The 20,392-nt window shown below is 53.3% G+C and overlaps 1 non-coding gene and 1 pseudogene across 1 annotated transcript; one reads left to right on the top strand and one right to left on the bottom strand.

Annotated features, from left to right (window-relative positions):
- Window positions 1-17,187: 17,187 nt before the first annotated feature.
- TRNAT-CGU (transfer RNA threonine (anticodon CGU)) lies at window positions 17,188-17,259 on the bottom strand. Its single transcript has one exon. It is a non-coding gene; the product is annotated as a tRNA-Thr (tRNA).
- A 2,345-nt stretch (window positions 17,260-19,604) lies between these two features.
- LOC138084563 (small ribosomal subunit protein uS14-like) lies at window positions 19,605-19,756 on the top strand (annotated as a pseudogene).
- The last annotated feature ends 636 nt before the right edge of the window (window positions 19,757-20,392 follow it).

The following is a 20,392-nucleotide window of genomic DNA, read 5'->3' on the forward strand; positions in this document are numbered from 1 at the left end:
ACCTGCACAAACCCCAGTGCCTGCCGCCCTGCCGGCGCGTCTCAGTGGGGACGTGCTGGGGCACCACGACTCCTGGGGCCGAGCCACCGGCATCCTCGCTGACATTTCCTCCAGCCCTCTGCCGGGCACGTGCCATCCATCTGACTGACAGATCTGGTCAACGACAAGGGAGGGGCCGTGCAGGGCCGCGGCCTGCAGGGACACTGGCCAGAAGAGTTAGTTTCACTTTCTAGTTTTCTTTCCCGGGTCGCCTCTCACCCAGACGGCAGAAAACGTCCTTGAAATGCCAAGAGAGAGAGAAATCTTCAAAAATGTTCCCTGTCCTTGTCTTTTTTTCTTTTTTTTCTCCCAAGGTCACTGTTTGCCTCTGAAGACCGGGTTAACAGCCTTTGGTGAAAACCCCAACTGCGGAACTTCGGTCCCCGGGGCTGCTGAGCCCTAATACGATTACACATCTAAATGCAATAAACGGGGCAAAGTGGTATTATTTTTCTGGGAAAAACCAACATCATAAAAGGGTCTTTATTGAATCAAGGGCCGGTGAACTGTTCTCTTGCCTAATTATGGCTCCCCAGTGAATGGGGCTGGGTTTCCAGGCAGGACGCCTTACAGCTCTCCGGCCCAAAGGGCGACGGGATATTTGTCAGGACTTGTCTCATTACAACAAAATCCATGAGAGGACGCGGGAAGGGAGGATGCCAAGGCAGGCTGACCGCAGCCCCCCTCCCCCACCGGCTCTGGAAACAGGGGGAGCTAGTTCTTGGGGCCCTACTTCTGTTTGAAGGCGTCTTCCTCCCCACTCCATCTTCACCTCTTCTGTTCAAAGTCAGGATCCTAGCCCCTGCTCCTTCCACTGTCAAAGCTTAAGTAATTTCCCAGCATCCCAACACTTCCCACTTTATCCCCAGCTCTATAGAAAAGGCCCATTGTAGAAATGTGATATTTTGCCAGATGTTTTAACATTCAGCGATTTGGCCAAGGTTCTCATGCACCCAGACCTGGGCGACAAAGCGACCGGCCTGCTATCCCCAGACATGGGAGGAGAGGCAGGGCTGGGGGCTAGAGAGGCTCAGCCCAGGGTGGGAGGAAGCCTCTGCACTGGCCAGCTGAGAGCAAGTGGGCTGGTTGACTTTTCCCAGATACACAGGGGTCTGGCCAGGCAAGTTGGAGACCAACATTTTGCTTATACGCAAGTCTTGGTTCCAAGTATCTGTTGAATCGCCCTCTTGGTTCCAAGAGCAAAGACACGGTTTTTTTTTTCCATGTTCTTAAGCTCACAACAGCAAGCTCCCTAGAAAAGGATTCTCGAGAACAGTATCCTGACGCTCTCACTTCAGTTCAGTTGCTCAGTCATGTCCGACTCTTTGCGACCCCATGGACTGCAGCACGCCAGGCCTCCCTGTCCATCACCAACTCCCCAAGTTTACTCAAACACTCTCACTTACAAGTGATCAAATGAACTCACAAGGGGAAGAATCTGTGACTTCACGCCCCACCCTCCCCTCTTAGGGTATACCAGGCCTATCTCTGCGAAGAAACGGGAACCCCCACGCCACCCCCACGTGGCTTTTTTTGCAATGTTTTCTCCCCAGACAGCAAAGCGGCAAGGAGGCTTGCCAGGCTCAGGGTGTACTTCCTTGAGGTTCCTTCGCTGGCCCCACAGATCCTGGGGTGAGCTACAGAGTCACTTAAGAACAGCCACTGGGACTCCCCCCACCACCCACCGGTCCCCCACCAAGAGCCTGGCAGCGTTTCACCCAGGCCTCCTTATGTGACCCCTGTATTGGACTTGTATCATCACTGATGGGGAAACAGTCCCAGCAAGGCAAGTCACGGGTCCAAGGTCACCCAGCTAGTCCAGGGTAGAGCCTGCAAAGCTATCCCCCTTTCCCCAACGCCTGCCTTCAGCCTCCTGCAAAACCAGGTACCATCAGCATGTAGGCAGCGCTGCAACTGACTTGTTTTCAGAAGGGTTGGGGGAAGAGGTCTGCCTCATGGTGGACGTGGAGACAGCACTGAAAGACCCAAACTTAAGCCTCCATTACCGAGGAGAAGCCAGCGTTTCTCCTTGAGCCCCACACACCCCAGGGCAGAAATCCAGTGAGAGGAAGCTCGTTGCATGAGAATGAACCACAAAATCCTCAAAGACTGATCCAAATTTCCCAGCTGCACATCTCAGTTTTGCTCCCAACCCTCCCACGGTCTCAGCCCCATGCCCTCCTCTGCACCTCCGGGCAGGCTGCCTCTGGGCTCCAGACCTTAGGATGTTTAGGCTACAAGGGGTATGCGCTGTATTTGGTGCAGACCCCACTTGACAGAGAAAGGGGGATCTCAGGCCCAGAGTGGCAGAGCTGAGATTAAAATCAGGCAATGGTTCTTTCCACATAGCACCTCCTTCCCCAGTCCTCCTGTGCAGCCAACACAAGAGGTCTGGCTCCAGGGCAATTTCAAAATTCCCCAGAGCCTGCCAGAGGGGAGGAGGGTGGGGGCGGAGGGAGTGCTCAGTGGGTGAGAAGTCACCTGTCCGGTGTCCCTGCAAACCCTGCCCACTGCCCTGGGCTGGAGGGATTAGGGTCTACTTCAACCTCCAGTTTGAAATGCAGAACAAAAACACCACTGAGCCATAAAAAGGGCTTTTCCTGGTGGCTCAGTGGTAAAGAATCTGCCTGCCAATGCAAGAGAGAGTGGGTTTGATCCCTGGTGGGGAAGATACCCTGGAGAAGGAAATAGCAACCCACTCCAGTACTCTTGTCTGGGAAGTCCCATGGGCAGAGGAGCCTGGCGGGCTACAGTCCATGGGGTCACAAAGTGACTAAAACAACAACAAGGCCATAAGTCCAAGGAAATCCTGATGTGTTAACTTCCCATGCTGATTACTCTGCAGCACTTTTTGGAATATCAAAGTATTTCCTTCCCCTCCCCCCTCGATTCTGCACCCCATTCAACTGGTCCCACTAGAGTGCATCAGGCTGGCCAAGTTGGTCAAGATGGCCCAGATGGTCAGTGAGTGAGCAGGCCAAGAGCAGTTGAGGCAATTCGCCTTTCCTGGGGGCCTTCTTGGGACCTTTCAGGCTGGACGCACGGCACAGTAAATGTGAGAGGTGGCCACTTCTGCACACCCAGGGTTCCTTTAAGGAAACAGACCCACCCGTCTCCCTGTTCACAGCTCACTGGGGGCTGGCTCCAACTCAGGAGGCTCTATTGCACCTAGAAGGCTGGGCTTCCCGCTCCCTCAGCACCAAAGGCAGTTGTGAGATCCTGGGGGAGTCTTGCCCCTCAGAGTTGCAGCCTCAGCTATAATAAGAGGATACACCACACCCCTCATCTGCTCTCAGAGCTGGGGTACAGACAGGAGTGGGCAGGAGGGGCCATGACTATCTTACCCACGGTTGTCTCCCCAGCCTGGCCCAGGCCCTGGCATGTGGTTGGTGAACAATAAGCTCCGACAGGGGAAGGGGGTCCCAGACATCACCCCACTTTAGGATTACAAAGCTGCTGTTCCCAGTGGGTTAAGTGACTTTCCCAAAGCCATGGGCTTATTCTAAACAAGAGGGACTCTCAAAGGTCTACTGGTATGTGCCAGGCACTCTGCCTGCGCTTTTCACATAAGCCTTTCCACAGTGTTACAAGGGAGGTCTCAGAACCCTCGTGTACAACAGAAGACATTGACACAGAGAAGTTACTTGTCAAAGGCTACCCAGCTGGCAAGCAGCAGTTAGGAGGCCTCCAACTCGACCCCGCCAGGCTCCTCTGTCCATGAGGATTCTCCAGGCAGGAATACTGGAGGAGGTTGCCATGCCCTCTTCCAGGGGATCTTCCCACCCCAAGGATTGAACCCAGGTCTCCGGCATTGCAGGCAGATTCTTTACCGTCTGAGCCACCAGGGAAGCCCAACTCTAGCATATCTGGACCCCAAATCCACCTTTGTGGCCCTCACACTGGGCTGCTTCAAGAAAAGCTTTCAAGGACCCCCAGTGGATCCCTGCTTCTGACAGCTGGGACATCCATGCACAGACCCGGATCGGGAGCGCTGTCCTTCTGTGTGAAAGAACAGAGACAGGCCAAATATTTACCAGCCCATGAAGAGCCACAAACTGGCCTGACAGCAGAATCAACTCCATGCAGGAATGAAGGCCAAGCTGTTGCTACAGAAAGTTGGGGGGGTGGGGGTGGGGAGCCAGGATCCTGACCGTTGCTGTCTGACAGCTTGGCTTTGGTCAGAGGAACTGAAGGAGACCTGGGGAGGCAGCTCAGAGGCTGTCTCTACAACTGCCACCGGAGAAACCCTGGAGGGATTTTCAACTATCAGAATTTCAACCATCAGAGTTGCTCGCTAGCCTTTTGGTAAGGCGGCGAGAGGGTCGGCCCCTCCCAACGCTCCTTTGTCCATTCAATTGGGCTGGACAAAAATTGATCTCTCATCTTTTCACAGGCTTGGATATTATTTTTCTTAAAAAAAAAAAAAAAAGCTAAATGGGTGAGGTTAATTATTCACCAGGTTGCAATTTACTTAAGAATCAAGGGAATGCACATTTCCTTCCAGTAGGCAGGGGGATTTCACAGAATCTTCCCTGGGTCTCCCTGGGGGTCTGGCTAAAATCCTCCCCTCCCACCAGCTTCCCATCTTGCTTCCTGAAGGCAGCTCCAGGGCAAACAAGCTCCCCGTTTAAGCCACTTCCCCCACCAAGTTTCTAGCTATCCAGCTTAGAGGGATGGATTGGGGTGGGGGTGGGGTGGAAGGAGGCAGCAGCCTCAGGAACCTTTGAGAATTCAAAAGGGGCGGGAAATCAGAAAGCTCTCAATTCCTAAATACAACTGCCTAAATCGCAGCATAGTTCGGCTGCTGGAGGCCAGGCCAGTCCAGCCTTGGGCTGGACTGATTCAATCACATCTTGCAAAGGAGAAAAAAAAAACCCAAGGAAAAACCAAATCACTCACTCCCCCGCCCCAGAAATGAAGCTCGAGGCGATTCCTAAAAATCCCTGTAACTCTGAGCAGCCCACAAGAAGGGGGCACAGACTTAAAGAGAAAATTGCCGGCCACCTGGGCACTCTCCTATTCCCAGGGATTTATGCCCCTCGTCCTCCGCGCCTGTCACCTCCAGGGTGGTTGCAAAGCTTTTCTGCATCTTATTGCTCCAGACCAGTCCTGCGGGTGTTTTACGACCATGCAATATTCTAGAGATTTCCACTTCATTTAAGATACTGATCCCCAGGGCCGAGAGGCATGAGTTCAAAGGGAGAGAACTCTGTTTTCCCAGCCTGACTCAGTACTCCGAACAGACCCTTTTCTTTAATTAGGGAAAACCCTCCGGCTGAGAGCTTCCCAGGAGGCTCAGTGGTAAAGAATCCGCCTGCAATGCAGGAGACCTGGGTTCGATCCCTGGTCGGGAAGATCCCCAGAGAAGGAATTGGCAACCTGCTCCAGCATTCTTGCCTGGAGAATTCCATGGACAGAGGAGCCTGGCGGGCTACAGTCCGTGGGGTCCCAAAGAGTCGGACACAACTTAGTGACTAAACAACCACCACCAACTCCAGCTGAAGTTCCCACCAGTCCCCTCCCAGACAATTTTCCCCAATACTGAGTATGTCTGTACGTTTAGAGGCATGGCCCTAAGGAAACTCTTTTCTCCCACAATTCTGGCGTTTGCACGCTCCACGGGTTACAGTTGGCAGGACAAAGCTCACATGGAAAAAATGCTGGTCAACAGCAGTTCCGGGCTCTGCCCACTCCCAGGCTTTGCCCACTCCTGGGCTCACAAACGGGCCCAACCCTACCTGGGTGACCCCACAGCCCAAGGTGTCCCCTCCATTCAGGCCCCCACATGGCCACTGGAACAGGGACACAGGTGTGGGCAGGATTCCTGGGAGGTCTCCTCCACACCGGCCCACAGAAGTCAGAGAAGATTCTGGAAGAACCTTCCACAGCCTTGATAGAGGTGGGCCAACCTGGCAGGGCAGGTTTCTCCTCCCTGCTTCCAGAAATCTATCCTGTTTTCCAAAGCCGGGAAGAAAGGGGCCCAAAGAGCCCTATTTTGTCAACTGGCCCTTCGCACGGTTCAGGTCACCTCCCGGCATGTTCCCAAATGTTTTCCCAAGGTCCCCACTGCCAAGACAGCCCAAACACAATACAAACAAACAAAAATAAAAAGAAAGTTCCAACACCAAGCAGACGCAGAGGTTTCAGGGGTTACTGGGGTTTTTCTTTTGCAGGAGGAGGTAGAAACAAAGTTATTGGATGAACAGTTTAAGAAGGGAATTTCAGCAGAAAACTTTAAGAGGACTCGGGTGGGGGGGGCGGTTCAGCACAATGTTGCCTAGGTCAGGGAACAAAAGCCTGGCCATTAAGAACACACCCACAAAAATGTATCTTTAAAGAAATGGTAGTGGAGCTCAGAGAGAGGGGCTAAACCTCCACATCCCGGGCCGTATTCCCGGGGCAACTCTAGTCCTCGCGCGGTCCTCACCACCCTCAAGCTCAAGGTGGAGGTTCCGGAAAGCCCAGCAGGGCAGGGCCCCGTAGGCGAATCGGCTCGGCCGGGGAGAAAGCGGGGCGCCATCTCTCCCTTCGCTCCAGGTTGGCCGCGGCCAGGATCTGGCTCCACCCGGAGGACACCAACCGCCCGCAGGGGCCAACTCGAACCTCCGAGTGCGTTCCCACCACTCCTGCCAAGCGCAGGGATCCCTCGAACCTTCCACACACAACCCGCGGCGAGCGCGCCCCGCCACCCCGTCTCCGGTGTGGACCAGCGAGGTGCGGCCCGGCCCGGGTCCCCGCCCCATCTTGGGAGCCGAGCTCGCGTCCGCCCCGGAGAAAACGGCGAGGGGCGAGGAGGAGCCGTCGGTCCTGGGGGCCGAGGACTGGGACTTTGTAGGCCAGTTGAACCGACACCTTCATCTCGCCCGCAAAGACCCAGCTCTCAGCTCCCGCGCGTCTCGGATTCCGGCTGCGCCCCCGACGGGCTTCCTGGTGGATCCGGCCGCCCACTTTCCACGCGCTTGAGAGAGAGAGAGCTGAGGCGCTGGGTTTTCCCCAAGCAGCATCCCTCAAAGGCGGCATCCCCCAAAGGCAGCATCCTGCTCGCCTGACGTCCACCAGCCGGCTCCGAGACCAGCCCTCGAAGAGTTACACGACGCCCAGCGCGCGGCGGCGTCCGGGCCGCCGGGGCGCAGGCTGAAGGACAGGGCTGGGGCGGGGGAGGCGCGGGGACCTAGCCTTTCCCCACCCTCCACCGCCAGCCGAGCGCAAGAGTTCCATGCAGAGAAACTTCGCCAAGATCCCACGCCGCGCCCGCAAGGCCCAGCGCCGCACCGCCTGGGTTACCTGCGCTCAGATCCGCCGCGCGCAAGGCCGGCCGGGCCGCTCGCACCGCAGGCCGTGCCCCGCGCTGCATCTGGGGGTCCGGGGACACATCCGCCAGTCGGGCCCAGCACCCCGACGTTCCAGGGCCCCGCGCAAGCCAGGCCGGGGGCCGGGGCCTCGCTCGACCTGCCTGGGACCTGGGGGCGGCCGCCGCCGCCTCCCCAAGGAGCGCGAGCCGGGCGCCGCGGGGAGAGGAGCGGGGCGGCGAGACCCCTCGAAAGTTGGGGGAGTTCCTCCCGCTGGCGGCTCGGCCCGAGCTGGCTCCACGTGCTGGTGACACATCAGGAAGGCTGCGCGCCCCACGGCTCCAGGCGGGCGGACGCGGCCAGCGCCCGCCCGCACCGCCTCCCGAAGCCCGGAGGACGCGCCCCGCCCCGGCCCGCCCTCCGCCCGCCCCTCGGCGCCGCTGCCCCCGCCCCGGGCTGCCGAGTCCGCTCCAGCCGGCGGCACCGGCGGCACCCGCGGGAGGACACCCGGGCGGGGTCGGGGCGGCACTGGCGCCCCTTGCCCTGGCCGTCCGCGAAGCCCCGGGGATCGAGTCCAGCCTCGGGCTGCCAGACTCGACAGTCTCCAGTGCCTTCCTCCCAGGCACGCAGCGCTTCCCGCCCCCGAGCTCCAGTAATTTTCCCTTTTCCTCCTCTGACCGGTCGGAGGCCGCTGCCAGCGCTTCCTCCCTCGAAGGCCGGCGCCGAGAGCCCCCTGCCGGCCGCTCCGCTCCCGGGCCGCGTCCCCTGCCTGCCTTAACCTCCCCACCGGGAGCCTGCGGGCCGGGCCAGGCCCTTCTCCTGGGCAAATCAAAGTGAAAGTGAAGTCGCTCAGTCGTGTCCGACTCTTTGCGACCCCATGGACTGTAGCCTACCAGGCTCCATCCATGGGATTTTCCAGGCAAGAGTGCTGGAGTGGATTGCCATTTCCTTCTCCAGGGGATCTTCCCGACTCAGGGACCGAAGCCTGGTCTCCCGCATTACGGTCTGAGCCACCAGGGAAGCCTGGGCAAATCAAGGAGATACTAAATGTAAGACGCCGAGCACTGTACCCTGCAGCACTATTTTTGAAATGTTAATTTTCCACGCCCCCTTCCAGTGGCTTGACCACCGCCTCTCTTCCTTGCGGTGCTGTCCTAAAGGAAAACTCGAGGTCTTTAGCGGAGAGGGAGGGAGGGAGGAAGGACTAACCGAAAAGCCTCGAGGCCGAGGGAGAACTTTCCCAAGGCTGGAGAGGGGTTGGAATTCAGTGGAATCCCCACTGGTGAGAACCTGCTGCCTCACTCTCATCTCTGGGGGCACCAGGACGTGGGGGAGCAACCGCCTGCTTCATCTGAGACTAGTCTGGAGCATCCCTAGGCCTTCACCAAGATCCCTATCCTTAAGACGGCCGGGACTCCAGGGACCACGGCAGAGGATGAGAAAGCTCAGTCACTCAGTCCTGTGCAACTCTTTGCCACCCCATGGACTGTGTAGCCTGCCAGGTTCCTCTGTCCGTGGGATTTCCCCAGGCAAGAACACTGGGGTGGGCTGTTATTTCCTCCTCCAGAGGATCAAACTCGAGTCTCCTGCATTGGCAAGCAGAATCTTCCCACTGAGCCACCTGGGAAGCCCATGGCAGAGGGAGTGATGGCTAAACCTAAGTAATGACTGAGGTTGAATTTCCCCGCCTCTCTTCAGAGAGAGCCTTGGAGTCAGGTTTAATTTAAATAATGAGACATGCCTGCTTGTGGCCTGGGATAGATACTGGCTATGGTCCTGTCTTCTCTTTCCTGGCCTCACTAATCCAAATCATGCCTTAAAACCTCACTGTGGTGGGGGCTGAGTGGTTTATCCGCTCAATTAGCCAACTCGCCCCCAACCTGACATGGAGACCCCAGCAAAGTACAGACAGATGTGCAGAAGCAGGTGCATCCAGGAAAGCAGATCTGAGAGGATGGAGGGCAGATGGCGGTCAGGCCCGGCAGAGGTGCCCAGTGCTGGGGCCCAGCCAGCCGCCGGCCCCAAGCCTCTGTAATCCCCATTTTGTGAGAGCCCAGGATAAGAAGGGAAGAAAGAGGAAGATGCCCTGACATTGCTGGTGATGCTGCGGGTGCTGGCGGGGGTCTGAGCTTCGTGCTCTGCTTTCTCTTTCTCTTTTATTGCTCTTTCTAAATCTGACAGACCCTTTGGATCGCTGAGACTCGAGGAGTCTGGAGGAGCCGGTGTCCTGGGGGGATGAAAGGGCAGGGATGTAATGGGTTTACCCCAGCGCTGATCCCAGAGAAACCCGCAGAAGATTAAGATTTGCTCCCAGAGCTTGAAATCTCCCTGCTACCCCCTGACCACATCAAAGGACATGACTGTGGGGGGCGCCTAATCCCATCAATGGAATCAAAGCTGGACAAGAAAGGAAATTCTGCAAACTTGTGCAGCGTCAGGACATGGCTCACAAGAGAAAAGATAAGATACAGCAGGGCCCTGGCCTCCTCCACTAAGGGGTTACGTCCCAGGAAAGGTCCTGAATCAGTCCACAAGCAGACAGGGCCTGCTCTTTGCTTCCTTAGGTGCCCGCTGTGGGAAGATCAACCACAAGAATTCAGAAACTGGGCAGTAGGGCCGGGCCTGCCTCCAAGGACAGAATGGGACCCTGAGAGCGCTGGACTCATCTGTGTCTCACAGTTTCGGTGGCTCCCAGCTTTCAGAAAATCTTTTCAGAAAGATGCTCCTTTTACCACTGTGTCCCTAAAGGCTGGTGTACATATGTGAGATGGTTTTAGGTTAAAAAAACAATGTAATAGGTATTTTTTTATTTCATGAATATTGTTATCATGATGAGGTTCAAATAAGCTAACTCAAAGACCAGTATTTAGCAAATAAGACTGAGCGAGCATGTGAGAATACGACAAGTGGTATTATCTCTGGCAAAAGTGATGACAGTGTGTTAGTGGCTCCATCGGCTCCAGTTGTTTTTGATCCCATAGACTGTAGCCCACCAGGCTCCTCTGTCCGTGGAATTCTCCAGGCAAAAATACTGGAGTGGGTTGCCATCTCCTTCTCCAGGGGATCTTCCCGACCCAAGGATCGAACCTGGGTCTCCTGCATTGCAAATTACTAATTAGAAAAACCGCTCCTTCCAACCATCTTTAGAGAAGCATTGCCTTGGAAGCGTGGCTTTCAAACATTCAGCCATGCCTCATGGGAGGAAATATATATATGTTTATAAAATGTTTTATAAAACCATTCTTATGCACTCAAATTACTTGATGTTAATCGCACTCAAATTACGTGATGTTAATCCATTCTGTTCCATGTTAAAAAAACAAAAAACAAACAAACAAACAAAAAAACCAGCTGCTTGCAAGCTATTCAATTTACTTCATGATCCACTCATGGGTTACCTCCTACAGTTTGAAAAAGCCTGCCTTAGAGAACAGGCCATGATGATAATGATTGCAGCTCTCAGTTGGTAAGAAAATTTTCAGTGCCAAGACCCTGTGCTAAGAGCTTCTCCGTACACTCTCCCAATGACTCTAGGTCAGAGGTATTATTATTGCCCACATTTTACAGGTGAAATTACTTGCCAGGGTCAGTCGGCCAGTAAGTGCAGACGGAGAGCAGCCCCCCTCCACCCCGGTCTACCGCACTCCCCACCAGCATCTCCCAGGAAAGTACCTCAGAAGCGGCCAGTTCACACACCTCTGCTCTGACCCTCCCTCCACGTCTGCCCTGCGGCTCCTCCCATTTCCCCCACCCCCACCATCCACACACCTACGGAGTCCGGCTCCTAAACAAGCTAACCTCAGAGCCCCCGAGATGAGGGTGGGAGTGCGGGTGTGACATAGAGGGTTTTCTCTGCCACCTTGCCCTACACACCCATCCCCGTGGCTGGGAGGGATCAACCTGCCTAAGGGTAAAAATCCCATAGATCGGCGGCCACTGACCTTATTCTCGGGCTTCCCTCCCTCTAGATTCTTCCCTAGGCCTCTCCCTGCTGCTCTGTTTGAAACCGCAGCCCCCTTTCCATCACTTATCCCCAACTCGGCCTTTCTCTCCTTCCATACCCCTCCTCCCCTCGAACGTGCCGTCTTGTTTCCTCATTTGCATACGTTCCGTCCCCCTTGCTGATTTTGCCTCCGACTCCCCGGATGCGAGCTCCGCAGGGGTAGGACGCTTCCCCTCTTTCATATACCACCACTGTACCCCTGTCCACATAAGCCACTCTCAGCAAAGATGTGCTGAACGCCTTTCAGTCCTGCACATATTACCCTGAGAACTGTTTTGCCATTGCTGGATGGGTCTGGCTGCCCCAAACCCTCCCCCATCCAAGGCCCGCTCTGGACACACACAGAGACACAGCCACACTCTAACACCTTCTGATTTCACCCATTTCCTCTCGGAGGGTGACTGCATTCCTCCCAGGGCAAGAGGGCCACATTCACTGTGGCCTCCAAGGCCCAAACCATGCAAGGTATTTAATATTAACCCCATATTCCAGTCCTGATTCTCTGCTAATAATGAATATGTGCCATCTCTCTAGGAGGGCATAAAGCCCTGTGACGTGCCAGGGCAGGAATAAGAACTCTGATTTATGGATGCAGAAACTGGGCTTGGGGAGATGAAATGATTTACCCAAGGTCACTCTGTAGGAGTTTTTTTCCCTCAAACGTCCTCCTCTGGGCCATCCAGCCTATCCAATGTCACGGTTGTGCATAGGCAGGGTTGTGCTGTGTTCTTTTCAATTTCCCGCCACCAGTCAGACAGAGCTTGGACTGCCCTGGTGATCGAGTGGATAAGAATCCACCTGCCAGTGCAGAGGATATGAGTTCTATCCCTGCTCTGGGAAGATTCCATGCCATGGAGCAACTAAGCCCGTGCACCACAACTCCTGAGCCCGCATTTCAGAGCCTGCCAGTCGCAACTACTGAGCGCATGCCTAGAACCTGTGCTCTGCAACGAGAGAAGCCGGCAAAATGAGAAGCCCACTCTCTGCAACTAGAGTAGCTCCTGCTTTCTGCAACTAGACAGCTTGCACACAGCAATGAAGCTCCAGTGCAGCCAAAAATAAACACAAAAATAATATTTATAAAACAACACTGAAAAAAAAAAAGATCTAGGAGCTTGTATTCTGGGGAATCCAACTGTTGACAGGGAATTTCTGTGTCCCTTCCCTGCCTCTGCAGCCTGATATTGGAGTCAAGCCTAATGATTTTGTTCACTATGTGCTTTTTCTGCTGATCAAGGGTGAATATTACAAGAGAGAAAAGGACCGGCTTGGCCCACAGGCTGGCAAAGAGATGAGCCATCTCCTGGGTACATGTCAGGTTATCATCAAAGATGATTTTTCCCAGCAGATTTGGCCCATCCTGCAGAAAAGCTTAACCTATGTGATGAAGGTAGTGCTTTCTGGATGACCCTGAACAAATCATTTCCCTTCTTTTTGCCTGTCTCTGTGGCTGAGAGGTTTGGGAGATTGCTTTCATTCCTGTCAGTCCATGATTCCAAGATGGCAACTTCTGTCCCAAAGGATGGGATTGTGCCTTTAGTATTTGCTTATAAAATTATCAACAGGAATATTGGCTTCTTAATTTGAAATTCCATTTTATGCGCAAGGTCAGTGGTGGGATGGGGGGCTAAGGGGGAGAAAAGCACCTCTCCCTGTTTAGATGCAACCTAGATTATGATATTTGAGTGTCAGTGATGATTGCTGATGCTGAAGCTGAAACTCCAGTACTTTGGCCACCTCATGCAAAGAGTTGACTTATTGGAAAAGACTCTGATGCTGGGCGGGATTGGGGGCAGGAGGAGAAGGGGAGACAGAGGATGAGATGGCTTGATGGCATCACTGACTGGATGGACGCAAGTCTGAGTGAACTCCAGGAGTTGGTGATGGACAGGGAGGCCTGGCATGATGCGATTCATGGGGTCGCAAAGAGTCGGACACGACTGAGCGACTGAACTGAACTGATGATTGAATGAGGGTAGAAGTAGCTAGGATTGTTTGTGGTGCTCTGGCAAATTCCTGTTCAACCTCCAAAGCCCAGCCACATCGTCACTTCCTACACAGGAAGACCTCCCCAACCCTTCAAGCAGGGTCCTCTCTTGTAAGAAGGCTCTTTTCTCTATCCCAGGTGCTGGAAACACAGACACCAGTGAGACACAGTTCCAGTCCTGAGGGGCCTCCTGGCTATGGTGTGAAACACACAGAGGTCTCCCATACAATAAGCTGTGAGTCATTCTCTGGGGGAATCAGAGATTTCTCAGAGGCTGTGATACCTGAATCTTGCCAAAGGGATGGAATTTGAACCAGTGACTAGATCTAGCCACTAATTTGCAGGCAATACCAAGGACAGAAGAACTTGAACTGCACTAACAGTCTGCAGTCAGCAAAGTCTAGACTATGGGAAACTCTCCAGGTCAAATGGGCCGGATTCCTCAACAGACACACTGCAAGGAAATCAAAGGGAAGGAAACGAATTCTAGTGATTGGAGGGGAAAAAAAAAAGCTTAAAAGCTTAAAAAAATTTTTTTAAATGCACAAAGTTCAACTCCAGGTTGTAAGGATATAAAGACGCACAATGAAGTGATAAGTTAAAAGGCAAGAAAGTGATTACTATAAAAGTAGGGAGTATGGTTGCTTCTGGTCGTCGGGGGGTTGTGACTGGGGGGAGGGCACACGAAGGAGTTTTCTGAGTGTCTGATAAAGTTCTCTGACCTGGGTGGTGTTCTTCTTATAACTCATTAAGGCATTCACTTGATTTGTGTGGTTTCTAAAACTGTGATTTATTGTACAATAAAGATTTAAAAATAGATATCTCCAGGCTGGAATATTGGACGAAAACTGACAGCACGAGGCAAAATATATCTACTTGCCAAATTCTGCTTTTAAGTTAAATAATATTCGCTTGCAGGAAAGAATCGGCCTGACCTAAAGTAGCTGATATTTTTAAAAATATCTTGGAGGTTTCAGCCGCCCACAAATGGCTGTGCCTGCCTACGTGGCTCTTCAAGTGTAGTCTCAGAGGCCCTGTGTTTTTCCTAGATCTTGCGGGGGAGCCACTGTGGGGAGGTCTGAGCAAGGGGAAACTAATGGGGGAGGGGTTGGCGGGGGGGGGGGGGGTTTGCAGCTCTGGTCCTGCCCATCAGGGAGGACTGGCTGTTACTCCGGATGGAGGAGCCAGGGCTGTATAGTCTCATCACGAGGGCATCATGTCCAAGCCCTACTGTGAAATTCACTACTTTGGCAGCCATGAGAGAGAGAGGGTGGGGTGGGGCCCCTGAAGGCCTCTCCCTGTCCTCCCCCTCCCCCTACCTTGCTTCTCCAAGGGCCAGGCTCTGAGAAACTTAGAATTTCAAGCCGCTTAGAAAACACCTCTTTCAACTCTCAAATTTTGCAACCAAGAAAGTTGAAGTCCAGGGTATATAAGTGATTTAACAGGGGTCAAGCAATAGACACCAGGCTTCCCTGGTGGCTCAGATGGTAAAGAATCTGCCTCCAACATTTGATCCCTGGGTCAGGAAGATCACCTGGAGAAGGGCATGGCAACCCACTCCACTATTCTTGCCTGGAGAATCCCATGGACAGAGGAGCTTGGTGGGCTACAGTCCATGGGGTCCCCAAAGAGTCGGACAGGACTAAGCGAGTAACACTTTCACACATGGCAATAAACTCAATACAAGTGTCCCATTCTGCTTCTGCCCTCCCTTCAAGCATGGAGGTGAGTGTAGGGACCTGTGGGCCTACAAGGTAACTGCCAGGCCTCTTGGCTCACCCTGGTGCTTGTATTGGACATGTGTCTCCTCCTCCACCTCCTCTCACCAACACTGACTTGGGATACGTATTTGACCCCTGCCTCTGGCTTGTTACCTCTGGGCTCCCCCATGTTTCCCCCACATCTGTATGCCGACCTCTTCTGTACTTTGACCCTCTTTTATTGACTTTGGCTCGACTCATCCACCCCTCCATCCCGCTCTGTTGGGGTGGAATTCTCTGTTTCAGCAACAGCAGGAAACCCAGTGTCCAGCCTCCAAGTTCCTTCTCATCAGGAATCCAAGCTGAGGGACAGTATTCAAGGCCGCAACCAGGAATCCAGGACCTTTCCCCTTTGTATCTCATAATGACTGGAGTCTGAATGTCTGGAAAATCGATCTGCACTTAGTCACAATTCCATGATGACACACAGCATTCCATTCAAAAACCAAGTGCAGGGGCTTCCCTGTGGTCCACTGGTTAAGAATCCACCTTGCAGTGCAGGAGACATCCCTGTTCCAGGAAGATCCCACCTGCCACGGGGCAACTAGGGCTGTGAGCCACAACTACTGAACCCGGGTGCTGCAGCTACTGAGCCTGCACGCCTGGAGCGCATGCTTCACAAGCAAAGCCATTGCAATGAGAAGCCTGTGCACTGCAAGCGGACAGAAGCCCAGGCTCGCCACAACCAGAGAAAGCCTGCACACAACAACAAAGACATAGGGCAGCCGATAAAGAAATAAGCTAAAAAAAAAGAAAACTTGTTTTTTTTTTTTAAAGCACCAAGCACAACTCTTCTGTTTATTGGAATCTTAGAGGGAAAGATCAGTGTATTTATTTCCATGCTGCCTGAGCCCTAGACACTGCCCTAGATAGACTCTGCTGACTTCCAATCCACCTGACGCTCCACGTAGTCAACTGTGCAGTGGGACCAGCAGAAAGTTGTGTTCTGCAGTCACATCAACAGAAGTATGAGATACAGAATGAGGGAGGTGAAGTTCCCTTAATAAGACTACACCTGGAGTAGAATTGGGTTAGCCCAAAAGGTTCGAGTTTTTCCATAAGATGTTATAGAAAAAACTAGGGCGAGCTTTTGGGCTAACCCAATATTTCCAGTTCTGAGGGTCACAACTGAAGAGGGAGCGTATCAGGAATGAGACGCACTGCTGCTGCTAAGTCACTTCAGTCAGGTCCGACTCTGTGCGACCCCATAGACGGCAACCCACCAGGCTCTCCCGTCCCTGGGATTCTCCAGGCAAGGACACTGGAGTGGGTTGCCATTTCCTTCTCCAGTACATGAAAGTGAAAAGTGAAAGTGAAGTCACTCAGTCGGGTCTGACTCCTAGCGACCCCATGGACTGCAGCCCACCAGGCTCCTCCGTCCATGAGTACTGGAGTGGGGTGCCATTGCCTTCTCCCATGAGACGCACTAATGTCATATTAATTGGGTTGTTGATCCTAGAAATGACTTGGGGAGTGTCATCACTGGCTACGGGCCAGATTCAAGGGATCACACAGGCAGGCGCCAGACTTCAAGGATCAGTTTCCCAAGGGCTGGGAAAGGGAAAAGGCGCCCTCCAGCTGAACAATCCGGGTGGTTTCGTGGACAAGAAGAGAGACAGCAAGCGCTGTGTGGAGAATTCAGCTTTCAAGCCCAAACCAGAAAACACCAATCCATAAACGCAAACCCCCGTTCTGGAAAGTTCTCCCACCCTTCAGGCGGCGCAAAACCAGCGAGACCGGACCTATGCCCGCACCCCATCTATCGCGGGCGACACCAGCGCCTAGTGCGGGCTTTAGTGTCCCCACGGGTAACGCAGGAATCTCAGGCCAGCCTCGCCCTGCGCACTGCGGCGGGGTGATGGGGCTCCGGGGAGAGAAGGCGCAGAGCGGCGGGCGAAGCGCGCCCCAGTCGGGGCTCGCGAGCCGCGCGAACTGGCCGGGCCTGTGCTGGTGACCGCGGAGCCTAGGGATGCAGGGGGAAGGGTGGGACTCGAGGAAGCCAGAACAGACATGAAAAGTAAAAACAAAAAAACGCCACGTCATGGAGGAAGTGGGCAGCACACGTGGGACGCTAAAGCTCCCACGACCAAACCCAAACCCTCAAAGGGCAGGCACGGACGGGGTTCGAACCCGCGATCTTCGGTTTACGAGACCGACGCCTTACCACTTGGCCACCGCGCCTGACAGCCGAGGGAGCGGTGGAAGCTCTCAGTGGAGGGGAGGCGGCGCAGGCGCGGGAGGGGCGGTGCCTCGCCCCCAGCTCCGCCCCCGGCCCCGCCGCCCGGCCCTCCAGATCCGCGGGCCCGGACCCGGCTCTCCCAGCTCCTGGGGCGCGGTGAGGGCGGAGACCGGGCGCCCGCGGTCCCCTGTTCTGCCCGCGGTAGGCTGCGAACCCGCAGCGCCACCCAGCCCGGCTCCGCCCCGCCTGCGGCGCCCGCAGGGGCGCGGCGCCTGCGGAAAGGCCCGCGGGGGGATTCGAAAGAGGCGGCGGCGGCGGGCGGAGAGAAACCGAGACTGACGCCTGCTACGGAGCCGAAGCGGGGACGGCGGCGGTGGCCGGCGAGCCAGGGCAGGGCGTCCGCGCTGGCGTCTCAGCCGGCTCCGCGCGCCGCCGTGTGACCTTGGCCAGGTCATTTCCACCCCATCACCAAGATACTGGGGGCAGCGCGCGGGAGCCCAGACCGAGTGCACCGGGAACGGAGTGGGCTAGAAGGGCGGTGTAGGCACGGACGAGACTAGTCCCCGGAGGAAGATTCAGGGAGCCGCGAGGGATGGGGGCCGGGCTGCAGGGACGAAGGGAGGTGAGCGAGCCTCCCTGACCCCGAGGGGCCGGTCACTAAGCAAAACCACCTTCGGTTGGTCTCGCCCTTCACTCCCCCGGCACGGGCATCCTGCTGGAAACTCGGAGTAAACATCTGTTTAGACCCGGTGGCCTGGCCCAGGAGGGCAGATGTAGGCGCACATGGAGATGCCCCAGGGATGTTCCTGGGGACAGTGCTAGAATGACCTGAATGGAGGTGTCTGGTTGCCTGAAAGGAATGATCCAGATTCAAAGGAATCAGCATAGAAACAGCACAAAAGGACGTGTGATTTTCAGATGTAGAACAAGGCGTACCGTTTGCTAACGCAAAGGGAAAGATACCGAGTAAAAATTAAAAACATTAGAAAAATAGAGAGGGGGAGACTGGAGTTAAGGAACCAAAGGGACTTTAATGTTTAGTTTCTATTGTGTGAAAGAGGAAAAAAAAAAAAGCTGAGGATGGAGATATGAGTGTTTATTATGATACTGTAGGTTTTGCATTTTCTTTAAAAAGGAAGGAAGGGAATATCCTGGTGGCCTAATGGTTAGGATTCCAGGCTTCCACTGCAGTTGGGCAGGTATTCCATCCCTGGTTAGGGAACTAAGATCCTGCAAACTCCCACAAAATAAATGACAAAGAAGAAAAAAAAAGTAAAGGGGCTTCCCTGGTGGTCCAGTGGTTAAGACTAGGTGCTTCCACCACAGCGGGCATGGATTCTATCCTTGGGCGAGGGAATAAGATCCCGTAAGTGGTGTAATAAATAAAAATGGGGAAAAAACATTTAAAAAGAAAAGAAACTATGTCCCTCTGTCCTTGTTTGGCCTGTGGCCATAGGGTCTGTTGCAGAAGAGGTGAGTGGGATGGATGGGGAAGAGGCACTCTGTTGTCCAGGCAGTGTGTGGTCAACTGCCAGCCTCCACAGTACCCAGCGCTCCTGCACAGCTGTGTCAGAGAAGGGGACATAAGTCAGACCTATCCACCATTGATGACCCTGCCACCTCCACCATCAAAGTCATTCTTATTTGTTGAACTTTTTAAAAAGTACAGCAAGTATAGTTTGGAGATTTGGGGAAACTGAGAAAAGCTATGGGTTTCCCCTTATGGCTCAGCTGGTAAAGAATCCGTCTGCAATGCGGGAGACCTGGATTTGATCCCTGGGTTGGGAAGATCCCCTGGAGAAGGGAATGGCTACCCATTCCAGTATTCTGCCTTGGAGAATTCCATGGACAGAGGCACCTGACAGGCTACAGTCCATGGGGTCAGAGAAAAGCTGTAAAAATTACAAACATTTTAAAGTGTACAGTCGTGGTAACTATAGGCTATGTGATATCTCTGGAACATTTTCATCTTGCAAAATGGAAACTCTATAAACACGGAGCAGCAATTCCCCCATTTCTTCTCCCCCAGCCCCTGGCAACGACCATGGTGCTAAGAACTGAACTGCTCAGGGTACCTCATAGAAGTGGGATCATACAGTGTCTTTTTGTGACTGACTTCTTTGAGCATAAATAAGGTCCTCTAGGTTCATCCATGTTCATCTGCATATGACAATTTCCTTCAAGGCTCAGTATTCCATTGTAAGTTTATCCATTCATCTGTCTTTGGACCTTTAGTTTACTCCTACCTCTTGGCTATTGTAAATAATGTTTCAGTGAAGGGGGCCACTGTGTGCAAATATGTCAAGTCCTGTGTTCCCTTTTGCCTCATTGCCGCTGAGAAAGCAACATGGGTCACCAGTAGCTCTACTGGAGCCATCTGAGAAAATCCCGGTCATGGTTCTCGCTCTTGCTGGGTCTGATCCAGAAATACGGCCTCTATATGTGCCACCAGTGTTCCGCCAGTATGCAAAGGACATCGGCTTCATTAAGTTGGACTAATTGAACTTCCTTAAATGGATCATTCAGCACATCTACCTAATGCAGAAACAATACTAGCTCTTTGTGTATAAAAGTTTAAAAACTTAAAAAAAAAAGATCCTGTATTTAAAATATATACCCAGAAGTGGGAATGCTGGATCGTATGGTAACTATTTTTAATTTTTTGAGGCACCTCCAAACAGTTGTCTGTAGTGGCTACGCAATTTTACAATCCTGCCAACTCTGCACAAGGGTTCAAATGTCTCCATATCTGTGCCCATACTTGTTTTGTTTTTATAGTGACCATCCTAAAAAGCGTGAGGTTGTACAATTTCATTGTGGTTAGATTTGTGTTTCCCTGATTAGTGATGGTAAGCATAGTTTCATAGACTTTTGGCCATTTGTTTATCTTCTTTGGAGAAATGTTCAAATTCTTTGCTAACGTTTAAATCAGGTTATTGGGTTTATGGGGGTTTTTGCTTTCTCAGTTGTAGTTCTTTATCTATTCTGGATGTTAACCTCTTGTCACATACATGGTTTGCAAATACTTTCTCCCATTCCTTAGCTTGTTTTTTCACTCTTGTTTCCTTCAATGTACTGAAGTTTTCCACGTGCTATAGTCCCATTTGTCCGTTTTTGCCCTTTTTTTGGTGACAT

The sequence above is a fragment of the Capricornis sumatraensis genome, chromosome 8 (assembly GCF_032405125.1).
Source record: "Capricornis sumatraensis isolate serow.1 chromosome 8, serow.2, whole genome shotgun sequence".
NCBI lineage: Eukaryota > Metazoa > Chordata > Mammalia > Artiodactyla > Bovidae > Capricornis > Capricornis sumatraensis.